The 13277-nt window shown below is 39.9% G+C and overlaps 1 protein-coding gene, 1 non-coding gene and 1 pseudogene across 2 annotated transcripts in view; 2 read left to right on the plus strand and 1 right to left on the minus strand.

The window, feature by feature from the left end:
* LOC133570591 (uncharacterized) overlaps window positions 1-13277 on the plus strand; it is a 463307-nt gene that overhangs the window by 55163 nt on the left and 394867 nt on the right. The window lies entirely within an intron of this gene.
* On the minus strand, window positions 6923-7041 carry LOC133571244 (5S ribosomal RNA). The gene has a single exon (XR_009810357.2). It is a non-coding gene; the product is annotated as a 5S ribosomal RNA (ribosomal RNA).
* LOC133571259 (5S ribosomal RNA) lies at window positions 8401-8509 on the plus strand (annotated as a pseudogene).

Below are 13277 nucleotides of genomic sequence, written 5' to 3' on the forward strand. Positions count from 1 at the left end.
ACTTTAATAATATATTAAAAACCAGCGTTCTAACAACTCTGTTCACTCCCAAAATGTACGCAAATGTGCAATCACAAACATACCGTATTTTCCGCACTATAAGGCGCACCGGATTATTAGCCGCACCTTCTATGAATTACATATTTCATAATTTTGTCCACCAATAAGCCGCCCCGGACTATAAGCCGCGCCTACGCTGCGCTAAAGTGAATGTCAAAAAAACGCTGCGCTAAAGTGAATGTCAAAAAAACAGTCAGATAGTTCAGTCAAACTTTAATAATATATTGAAAACCAGCGTTCTAACAACTCTGTCCCAAAATGTACGCAAATGTGCAATCACAAACATAGTAAAATTCAAAATGGTGTAGAGCAATAAATAGCAACATAATGTTGCTCGAACGTTAATGTCACAACACACAAAATAAACATAGCGCTCACCTTCTGAAGTTATTCTTCATTCGTAAATCCTTCGAATTCTTCGTCTTCGGTGTCCGAATTGAAAAGTTGCGCAAGCGTGGGATCCAAAAATGGCCGGCTCCGCCTCGTCGAAGTCATCGGATTCAGTGTCGCTGTTGTTGTGCAGCAGTTCTGTGAATCCTGCCTTCCGGAAAGCTCGGACCACAGTTGTGACCGAAACTATCTGCCCAGGCATTTACGATCCACTGGCAGATGTTGGCGTATGTCGACCGGCGCTATCTGCCCGTCTTAGTGAAGGTGTGTTCGCCTTCGGAGCTGTGTGAAAAAAGCCACCCGGCCTCTTCGCGTAAACTTCCCTTAACCACTCGCTCATCTTTTCTTCATCCATCCATCCCTTCGAGTTAGCTTTTATGATGACGCCGGCTGGAAAGGTCTCTTTTGGCAAGGTCTTCCTTTTGAATATCACCATGGGAGGAAGTTAGCATGGCAAGCTAGAACCACAGTGAAGGATGACTTCTCATTCCCTGTGGTGCGAATATTCACCGTACGTGCTCCCGTTCCACAGTGCAGTTCACAGGAATATCAGTTGCTGTGAAATACGGTAGTAATCCGTGTGCGGATGGAGAGATTGCGTCTTTTTATGAACCGGATCCTTGTCGCGTAGTAGGAGCCATTTTGTGGTCTTTACAGATGTAAACAGGAAATGAAACGTACGGTGATATCCGCGCGTTTTTTCTTCTTCTTCTGGGGGCGGGTGAAGCGCTTCCTGTTCTATGGGGGTGGGTGAAGCGCTTCCTGTTCTATGGGGGCGGGTGCTTTCCTTGGCGGTTGCTTGCGTAGAAGAAGAAGCGCTTCCTGTTCTACCGGGAAAAAAGATGGCGGCTGTTTACCGAAGTTGCGAGACCGAAACTTTATGAAAATGAATCGTAATAAAGCGCACCGGGTTATAAGGCGCACTGTCAGCTTTTGAGAAAAATTGTGGTTTTTAGGTGCGCCTTATAGTGCGGAAAATACGGTAGTAAAATTCAAAATAGTGCAGAGCAATAGCAACATAATGTTGCTCGAACGTTAATGTCACAACACACAAAATAAACATAACGCTCACTTTCTGAAGTTATTCTTCATTCATAAATCCCTCGAATTATTCTCCTTCGTTGTCCGAATTGAAAAGTTGGGCGAATGTGGGATCCAAAATGTCGTCTGGCGCTGTCTCCCTGTCTCCCTGTCTTGGTGAACGTCACGTGTGTTCGCCTTCTGTCATCCATTGTTCCCACGCAGTTAGCAGTCTAGCTTCGAATGCCCTGTTGACACCAATATCTAGCGGCTGGAGGTCTTTTGTCAATCCACCCGGAATGACGGCGAGTATTGAATTAAGCGCGTAAGCGTGTCTCTTAATGTGATGTTATGAGCTAGCAAATATAACAACTACACTACCCAGCATGCAACGATAGTGACGAGCATGCGCGGTAGCCCTGAGAAGCGTTGTTGTATGCTGGGAGTTAGAATGTGGTTATGAGCACGCTGTGAGTAAACGTTGAGAACTCAGTTAACACGCCTCGTCTGCATTATTTATAATTAGACAGACAACACACTTAATAGGAGCCATTTTGGGGTCTTTACATAAACACACAAATGGAAATGAAACGTCACATATCCCAGCATGCACCGCGCGCTTCTTCTACGGGGAAAAAAGATGGCGGCTGCTTACCGAAGTTGCGAGACCGAAACTTTATGAAAATGAATCTTAATATTTATCCATATATAAAGCGCACCGGGTTATAAGGCGCACTGTCAGCTTTTGAGAAAATTTGTGGTTTTTAGGTGCGCCTTATAGTGCGGAAAATACGGTAGTCATTATAATAATCATTTTATTAACTCTGGTTTTCTCTATAATTCTGACAACTTTACTGAAGTTCCGCTAACTCCGGAAAGAACCGTTGAAAATACCCAGGGTTTTAACTTTACGCCCTTTACCACAACAGAGGTCATGAGGGCTTTAAAACAACTTAAACCTAGAAAGCCAGCTGGCTCAGATAAGTTGGAGCCGTTCTTTTTAAAGTTGGCAGCTGAAATTATAGCTGGACCACTGACTCACATTTTTAACCTTACTCTAATTTCAAATGAAATCCCCTTGGATTGGAAATATGCCCTTGGAATCCGCCTATTAAAAGGAGGTGACCCTTGTAATCTAAATGATTACAGACCGATCTCTAAACTCTCTGTTCTGGCAAAAGTGATTGAATCCCTTATCAGTGAACAGATAAAAGACTTTTTGGACACCAACTTTATTCTGTCACCATTTCAGTCAGGTTTTGGCAGAAATCCCAGTACTGTTACTGCTGCTATGAAGTTTATAAATGATGTAACTGAAGCTCTTGACAAGAAGCAGTGCTGTCTGTCCCTCTTCATTGACTTTTCAAAGGCATTTGATACTGTTGATCATGTCATTTTAATCAAACGTCTTTCAGCTATTGGTTTTTCTCAGCAAGCAGTTGGATGGTTTGCAAATGACCTCACAAGTAGAACTCAGGCTGTTCAGATAGAAGGTTCCTTCTCGGACGTACTGCAAGTGAAAAAGGGTGTCCCTCAAGGTTCTGTGTTGGGCCCATTATTAATTAATAATCTTGGACAGAATATTCTGAACTCAACTTTCCATTCCTATGCTGATGATACTGTCATATACTGCACAGCACCCACTCCTGCTGAGGCCTTTAAATATCTACAACATGCATTTGACAGAGTACAAGAACAACTTTGCTATCTTCAACTGCTTTTAAATGCAGAGAAAACAAAGTGTATGTTTTTTACCACGTCAAAAACTGTAAGATCAGCACTGTGTGAGAACATTTGAACAAGAAATGGGCAACAAATTGTGTTAGTATCTGCTTTTAAATATTTAGGATTTTAATTGATGACCATTCACATTCAGTATGTTGCAAAAAAAACCTGAAACTTTTACTGGGATTTTATTATAGAAACAAGTCTTGCTTTTCTTTTACTGTGAAACAAAAATTGGTGGAAACAACCTTTTTACCTGTTATTGACTATGGAGATGTGTTGTACATGAATGCTACTGCTGGTTGTCTCCACAAGCTGGATAGTGTGTACCACGGGGCACTGAGATTCATCACCAACTTACTTACCATTGTGTGTTATACTCAATGGTTAACTTACTCACCATTGTGTGTTATACTCAATGGTTAACCTACTTACCATTGTGTGTTATACTCAATGGTTAACTGGACATCTTTATGTGCTCGACGCCTCAATCATTGGTACGTGTTCATCTACAAAACCATTCTGGGTATCACCCCATCTTATCTGTCTTGTATTTTTACAAAGAAACAAGGAAGTCACAATCTTCGTTCAATGAATGTTCTGCAATTTGTCGTCCCCAAAGTAAGAACTGAACTGGGCAAGAAAGCATTTAGGTTTTCAGCAGCGAAGGCTTGGAATAACCTACAATCCAATATTAAACTTCAAACCCTTGTTACATTGAATGAGTTTAAAGCTTCTGTGAAAGGATTGCAGTCTACCTTGTCTGTATGCACATGTGTTATGTCAGCAAGTTTTAATGTTGTACATTTAATGTTTTATGTGTTGTTTACTGTTTTAATGTAACCTTGCTGCTGCCCTCTTGGCCAGGTCTCCCTTAGAAAAGAGATATTTGATCTCAATGGCATTTTTACCTGATTAAATAAAGAAGAAGAAAAAACAGAAAAAAAACAGCTGTTTATTTGAAGTCTTAAAGAAGTCAACTATGTGTGCAGTGCAAGGTGAAATGCAGTTATGTCATCTTCTTGTCAATAACACACACATCAAACTTTTGCGTGTTGTTGCTTCCTTATTTGTCATTATTCAAAGCTGATTTTAATGTGTAGCAGCGGCAGCTGAACTCAATGTGACAACGTGTCATAGTCAGTCAGCTGCAATTAAAAATACAAATAGTTGTGTCGTTAGTCCAGAATCTTCACGGTCCTCATGGACGACATAATTAGGAACCGGTACTAAAAAAAAATGGTACTTGGTATACATCTCTTATCTTCTTTACTAAACCTGTGAAATATGCTGACATATGTGCTGCTAAAGGTAAATAAACAGTAGCCATATTGAATGTTTGCCTTCATTTGACCACGCTAGGTAAGGAGGACGGCCTCTAGGTCACATGGTTACACCCCAGCAATTACACTGTTGATGATTGATGAGCATTCATTTTTAAATGGTGGTGTAAAAAAGCAAGTATATCTCCATCTTTAGTCATAAATGTGGCCCCCGGATGAACATGTGTCACAAACATTGTATTAGATGATATGTGGATGTTGTGCTTACTTGGACTGTGATGAAGCTGTGAGGACTCAGGTGCTTTGTCTTCATGCTCTTCAGTCTTCACAGAGACAACAGTCAGTGGAAACTTGCTGACATCATCCTCCTCCTGCCCTACAACACACTCTCCCTCCTCTTCCTCTTTCATGTGTGAGGGCTGTGGATCCTCTGAAGTGAAACTGTCCCCCTGCAGATGAGGGAGACATTCTTCTTGGTGTCCAATCAGCTGATGGATGTCTACAGGACACAAACAAAACACATTTTAACTCCTACATGCTAAATATTAAATCATACATGAAATAATGGGCTGTGGCTATTGAACATTTTATTAATCAAGTGTTCTACTGGAAATGTTTTCGATTACTCGAGTAACTGGATAAAACTTAGTGTTGCTTGGTTAAAGACAAATTTAAGCGACTTTAAGACATTTCACTTAATAATGAACGGCCAATTGGTTTGAGATGGTATGAGATCAAGATGTCATCTTTAGATCAGGCTTTGTTTTTTCCACAATCACTGCCACATTAAAAAGTTAAAGTACCAATGATTGTCACACACACACTAGGTGTGGCCAGATTGTTCTCTGCATTTGACCCATTAACCTTGATCACCCCCTGGGAGGTGAGGGGAGCAGTGAGCAGCAACGGTGGTCGCGCCCGGGAAATCTTTTTTAAGGTGATTTAACCCCCAATTCAAATTCTTGATGCTGAGTGCCAAGCAGGGAGGTGAGGGGTCCCATTTTTATAGTCTTTGGTATGACACAAGCTACTGATCTCAGGGCGGACACTCTAACCACTAGGCCACTGAGGAGGTGGATGTAGCAGGTGTTGTAGTAGGTTAATGGCTGCACCAATATGAAGGAAATAACAGGTCAGTATAGCTTTTACACACATAAATAACTTGTCAAACCTGCCAGCTAGCAGGCTAGGTTTACAGCGTCAGTTACCATGGTAACTGACTCTGACTTTGTCTTACCTCTCTTATTTTTGCAGGTCAAACTCTCAAGCTTTACATACTCAGGAGTTTGCACTTAACCTGCTCTCTGGAATATTCCCCCGGTGACTGTGTGAGTTTTGTGTAAACATGTTGATACACTTTGTTACAAACTGAGAGGAACATCAACCTCTCATAAATATTGTGTGTCTGAACATCCTCACATGACAATTCATCTTCCTATAGACAATCTATTGAAGAAAAGTGTTAATAATAAATATAAAGTTAGTAAAGATGTGAGAGTAAGAAGTAAACAAACCTGTTGTGTGTAACACAACTTGATGTTTTTCATGTTGTCGCTCCTTCTCCTCTTTTGTTGGACAAAGTTCCTCCTCGTACTCTGCTATGGTTCTTTCGCACATTTTCACACAATCACAACACTTTACACTCACACTTGATCTCTGCTTAGCGATGTGTTTTCATCTCTCTTTGTTAGCAGCTAACAAGCTAAGCTAACTAGCAAGCTAAGCTAGCTGGAGAAGTGCGCTCAGACTAATATACAAACAGTTATTATGACTCTATTTAATAGAGTGTAATAAAGGACATATATGTGTACATGGACGCACAGATTAAGAACACTGAACTGTGACGACTGCAATAACGTCTTCACCGTCAGACGCCATCTTGCTTTATCCTCGCCCTGTTTGCTTCGCGCGCAGTCTTGTCAGATCTCGCGAGAGAAACAATTAACCAGCGCTTTTCCAGATGTCGCGAGAGAAACAAGTAACCAGCTCTTTCCCCTCCACCCCCAGTACAACTATTTCAACATTCTGAAAATAAAAATAAACTTTTACATTTTCAAAACAAAGACATACACCTTATTTTGGTAAATAAACAGTAGCTTATATGACCCCTTTAAATGATAAGTTGCCTGATCAGAGCGAGACGAGTCGTGGCTCCTCAGCTTCATGCAGGACGGAGTGGTAGGAGGCGTGGGCGAGGTTGACTGACTGCAAAAGACCACACCATTATTTTTAAATCAATCTAAATATTGCTCTAGTTGGTATTTGTGTTTTAAATCCTGTTGTAAAGGTTTGTACCTTCAACTGTAGTTGTAAATATTAAGTGGAATTTTATTATAATAACCGAATATATTCCCTCATTTTGGAATAGTTGCAATTAAAGCAATACATGAATCAAAACAGCTGTAGTCTCAGCACTTTGTAGCGCCCTCTGGCGTGAGTGTAAAAGCTTACAGCACCTGGTATTCCCAGGCGGTCTCCCATCCAAGTACTAACCAGGCCCGACCCTGCTTAGCTTCCGAGATCGGACGAGATCGGGCGTGTTCAGGGTAGTATGGCCGTAAGCCGAAAGACGAGGTAAAACCAACCTTTTTAAATGGAACTCTTACAGACGGGATGGGAGACAATTGTTATTTATCTTAGAGCCTGGCGCGCATGCGTACACTAATGTGCTGTTCCTGGCTGTGTGATTGTCTTCCTTTGCTACGGCGGTCAAGTTGCTTTCACGGTGGATATTTGCCTCCGGAGCTCCAGCGGAAGCTCCCCCTCACTGTGCCCACACTGCTCTCTCATGCTGCGGGGAGATTGCAGGAGAGGTGCCGCTCTCAACACTACTTTATGCTTAGGGACCGTCAATAAATTACTATTGTCTTCGAAGATGTATATCTGCTACATCAAAACACTGATTCATCTAAAAGGAGGTCAAATAAATAGTCCTACATTTTTAATATCGTTCCTGATTTTATAATTTAAATATGTTTTTAATGTAAACAATAATTATTTGTTTTAAAAGTCTCCATGTCATCATGCAACTTAGTAACCAAATTCCACTTTATATTAGTCGTGCTAACCTTTTATTTTAAAATAGGATCAAAAACATTTTGATATTAAAAATAAATGTTTCTTTTTAATAGATTCCTGGTCATATGACCTAAAATCCCAAATTCACTTGATATTTGAAGTGTTTTCTCTAATGTGTTTCACACCCTTTTGTTTTAAAATGTAAGTTTAATTGGATTTTATATAAATTTGTAATATTGAAAACCATGGTTTCATTTTTAGCTCCCGCAACAACTACGACTATCCAACATAAAACCAACTTGACTCTCATTTGGAGCTAATAAAAATGTTGATAATTATCTGTATAAGACATATCATGCACATGATCTTTATTAAAACACTCTTTTTTTAAATAAAACCCTATTTCAGAATAAAAGGGTGTGCGTTACACTAAAAGGTTAGCACGACTAATAAGTGGAATTAGGTTACTAAATTGTATGACATTGAGACTATTGGGAAAATATCCTTATTTTTTATATTAAACATGGTTATATATATGTTAGAATTATGAAATAATGGGCATGCACAATAAGGAGGTATGACTAATTATTTACCTTCTTTTAGATGAATCAGTGTTTTGATGTAGCAGATATACATTTTTCAAGACAATAGTGATTTATTGACGGTCCCTAAGCATAAAGTAGTGTTGAGAGCTGTGATGAGGTGGCATCTGAATGCAGCTGGGATAGGCTCCAGCACCCCCTGCCACCCCAAAAGAGACAATGGATGGAGAGCTGCACCTCACACAGACAGAAAAAGCACATTAGTGTACGCATGCGCGCCAGGCTCTTAGATAAATAACAATTGTCTCCCATCCCGTCTGTAAGAGTTCCATTTAAAAAAGTTGGTTATACCTCGTCTTTCGGCTTACGGCCATACTACCCTGAACACGCCCGATCTCGGAAGCTAAGCAGGGTCGGGCCTGGTTAGTACTTGGATGGGAGACCGCCTGGGAATACCAGGTGCTGTAAGCTCTTACACTCACGCCAGACGGCGCTGTTTCTCACGTCTTGCAAAAAAAGAAATGTTTTTTTATTTCACTTTCAGTTCAATTTACCCTAACATGTCTAATATTTATCCATCTTTGGGCTGTTTTTGCCATCTTACCCGGCTACAAAAACACATGTCATATTATAAATTGACCAGTCACAGACTTTTGAGCGCTGATAGTCCGTCAATATGTTCAACACCGGGGTGATATGAACCAATCAGCGTGCCTTATTCCAACATCTCACACTTTCTAAGCCAATCAGATCCGCCTCTGTCCAACTTTCTTCAACACATTTAATATTTGGCCAATGACAGAACGGCTGCTTTACTTCCGGCCTCATTAGCATATTTCAACATTTAACCAATCACGGATGATGATGACATTCCGCTACCTCCCAAGAAAGGAACTTCTTTTCAAAACAACATTTTATACTTTTTTAACACTTGAACGTACAAACAATATTTAATTTTCTGCAGCCGATAAGAAGAGGGGAGAGTATTATTCACCTGTTCACGTTTAGTAAGGTGAAGATACACAACTACAAGAAGTGAATGCAGTAACAGTTTGGCCCTACAGACGTTCTAGCAATATAACAATATAACAATGTATCATAATTAATACACAATATGAGAATGTGTGCTGTATAAATGGATGAATGAATTACTTAATTTAATTACAACACAACACAAGCAAAATCATGACAGTAAATATGCAGGGATTACCTAAACTGATGTGTTGTGTTATTTTAGTAATATGAAAGTGTTTTTGTTGTTGTTTTATTTCATTTATAATTAATTGAACACAACATTAAACCGAGTACAAGACCAAATATGCCAGATTTTGCTAATGTATTGTGTTGATTAACAATAGGAAATATATGACAATGATTTACTCGTCAATTACTTTATTTTATTTATAAAGTTTAGACCCAAAATTAAAAGGCATACAAAAGCCCATGTATTTAAAAAGTATTAGTTTGCATTTCTCTTGAAGGACTTGGATCAATAAAGGCAGATACGTCTTCAAATCATGTCAGACTCGAGGTGGACTGTTGGCATGAAACAGTTTGTCAGCACTGGGACCTGAAAAATACTCCTGACCTAAAAATACTCATACATAAAAACAAAACAAAAAAGAGCAAACAGGTGAAAGTAACGAGAAAAAGTTGCAATGTTGACTTTTATAACACAAGGTGTTTTTTCCCTTGAAAGCTGCCATTGCTCAAAAAATAATAATGAATCAAAATAATGTTGTAATGAATTATTGACCTATTGAAGGCTCCAATTACTGCACATTAAAAATTCTACTTTGAAATATTTGTTGGGGGAAATATTACATATTTTGTGTGTTTGCATATAAAAGGCAACATTTTCTTTGACAAAAATAGCATAAAATATAAAATATATTAACGTATAATTGACGGATAGATCTGAAGTTGATATCAAAGTTTATAGGTTTAAGTTAAAAAAATAAAAATAGAGTATGATGTTGTGGGAGAACACCTTGCAGCCCTAACTCCGGGCGGGGTGGGGTTTGGTGGTAGCGGGCGTGTATATTGTAGCCCGGAAGAGTTAGGGCTGCATGGGATTCTGGGTATTTGTTCTGTTGTGTTACAGTGCGGATGTTCTCCCAAAATGTGTTTGTCATTCTTGTTTGGTGTGGGTTCACAGTGTGGCGCATGTTTGTAACAGTGTTAAACTTGTTTATACGGCCACCCTCAGTGTGACCTGTATGGCTGTTGATCAAGCATGTCTTGTAGTCACTTACGTGTGTCTACAGAAGCCAAATACAACATGTGACTGGGCTGGCACGCTGTTTGTACAGGCTGTAGAGGACGCTAAAGGCAGTGCCGTCACGGCACGCCCTTAATATTGTTGTCTGGGTGAAAAACGGCAGAAATTCGGGAGAATGGTTGCCCCTGAAGATTTCCGGGAGGGGCACTGAAATTTGGGAGTCTCCCGGAAAAATCAGGAGGGTTTACAAGTATGACGCTTTCAAGCGCCATTCATATAAAACTCGCGGGCCGTACTAACATTACATTTTCATATTAAGGTTCGGGCCGCAAAATAACGTCTCGCAGGTCGCAATTGGCCCGCGGGCCGCGTGTTTGAGACCCCTGCCCTAGTGTGTGAATATGAGTGTGAATGTTGTCTATCTGTGTTTCCCCTGTGAAGAGGTGGCGACTTGTCCAGGGTGTACCCCGCCCTCCGCCCGAATGCAGCTGAGATAGGCTACATCACCCCCCGCGACCCCGAAAGGGACAAGCGGTAGAAAATGGATGGATGTTTCTTTTCAAAATATTCCTGGTCATATGACCTAAAATCTCAAATTCACTTGATATTCGAAGTGTTTTTTTCTAATGTCATTCACACCTTTTTGTTTTAAAATGTAAGTTTAATTGGATTTTATATACATTTGTAATATTGAACATCTTGGTTTCTTTTCTAGCTCCTGCTACAACTACGAATATCCAACATGTAACCAAATTAACTCTCAATTAGAGCTAAAATAAAATATATATTTTTGATAATTATCTTTATAATATTTATGACTCACAACTACGACTCTTACTGGCCTACTGCCTTCGGTAATGGCACCATTACTGATAGTTCGGAAATCGGCACAATCTTGTGGGTTTTTTTTAGCCAAGGAACAAAAAAGGATTGTCCCAATTCAGCTGGTATACATCCACTGTTGTAAATGATGTTGCACAACGTTAATAACTTGTTAATAATTTTGTAGTGTATTTTCCGTAACATAGGGCACACCAGATTATAAGGCGCACTGCCGATGAGCAGGTCTAGTCAGGTCTATTTTATACAAAAGGCGCACCGGATTGTAAGGCACATAAAAGGGTCATATTATGATTTTTTTTTCTAAATTTAAAACCCTTCCTTGTGGTCTACATAACTTGTAATGGTGGTTTCATCCATCCATTTTTTACCGCTTGTTCCTTTCAGGGTCACGGGGGGTGCTGGAGCCTATCTCAGTTCTTTGGTGAAAATGTTTCATAAATTATGTTTTACAGATCATCTTCAAGCCGTCTTCTGACCGACGCTTCAGGATGTTCTGTGGGTGGTCTTATTTACGTGGCTTGGACAGCGTCTTCTCCCCCTCATCTTTGTTGTAGCTGTGTAGCGTGCAAGGACGGGGGTGGAAGAAGTGTCAAAAGATGGAGCTAACTGTTTTAATGACATTCAGACTTTACTTCAATCAATAACGGAGCAGCATCTCCTCATCCGTGGCTCACTAGTGCAACAACAACGCCGGAAATGTTTCCCGTGAAAAACCGTCCGACTCTCTAATAACTAAAGTCCGTGGGTGAATAATGTAAACTCACTACACCGGTAGTTTTTAGGGCTTCCATGGCGAGATATAAGTTAGAACTTTACACTACTTTATATTAGAAATGGCAACAGCAGAGGATGAATGTCCCATAACAAGAAGATAGAGAAAAAGAAGAAGTGTCACACCGCGGTGAGGGATGTCTTGTCTTGGTTTTTTCTGTCTTGTGATGTGCATGTTTTAGTTTGAAAAGTAACTCTCCTCTCGTTTCAGGTCACTTGCCCTTCCTTTTGTGTCATCAGTCTGACGTCATCCCGATTCCCTAATTGTTTCCACCTGTTCCCTATTACCCTCATGTGTCCTATAAGCCCACTCCTTCCTTTGTTCTGTGCCAGATTGTTTAGTTTGTTCGTACTCTCTAGGATCCATGCTCATGTCCATGCCTTGTCTTGCCTTGCCTCGTCTTGTGCTTATGTTCTTTGATTCTGAATCCCTTCGTTGCTATTTTGAGTTTTCCTTTCTTCCTCCTCAGCAGAGTGATTTTTTGTTATTTAGTTTATTCAGCCGAAGTGGTAAGTTTCAGTTATTTTTCATTCTTTCCTCACATTTTTGAGTGACAATTTTTGTTAATACTTTATTAGATTAGATAGTATAGACTTTTTCATAGTTGTTGTTTCTTCCTCCTGTTGGAGCGTTTTTTTGTTTATACGTTTTATAGCATATATTAATTATAGTTTGTCTTTGCTTTTGTGTTTTCCTCCGTTCGGAGCGAATTTTGGTTGTTCCTATTTTTTGGAACCTTTTTTGCCGGTTAGTTTTTTTTTGATAAATAGATATTGTAATCCTTGACTTTGGAGGTGAAAAGGAAGCTGTCAAAATAAAAGCCTGTCTAAGTTCCCTACTCTGCATCTGAGTCCTATCCTTTTACCAAGCCCTGACAAGAAGCTTATCGACTGCGGTGTCGATATGGTGCCGGACTACAATGGCGGAGGCGCGCAAATTGTCAGGACTTATGCAGATCCCAAATACACATCAGCAGGTACCAGAAGGTAAGAAAAGTTGATTTTTCATAATATTGTGTAACAAAACGCCATATAATGTCTCCTAATAGGTGCCATTTTGCGGTCCTTATACACACACCATAATAAAAGCTGTATGTTGAATCATAGCACCTCTGACTACGCTAGCCGTAATGCTCCGACAATCCATCAAGCGTTGCTGCTTCTTAGCTTACCAAAGTCGTACTAAAACATTTTGACAGATCTTTAAGCACCGTGTGTTATGTTCTATATTCTCATGCACCAAATAAAATAGCTTCAAAATCGGTAAGCACAACCAGAATTATTCTGTCGATTTTTTTAAAAAATTATGAATTTTAACTGTGCTTTATAGTCCGGAAAATACGGTATCATGTTCATTTAGAGCTTTCAGTGATGATTCTGTTGGTATATCATCTGGACCGTTAG

The sequence above is a fragment of the Nerophis lumbriciformis genome, linkage group LG28 (assembly GCF_033978685.3).
Source record: "Nerophis lumbriciformis linkage group LG28, RoL_Nlum_v2.1, whole genome shotgun sequence".
Classification (NCBI taxonomy): Eukaryota; Metazoa; Chordata; class Actinopteri; order Syngnathiformes; family Syngnathidae; genus Nerophis; species Nerophis lumbriciformis.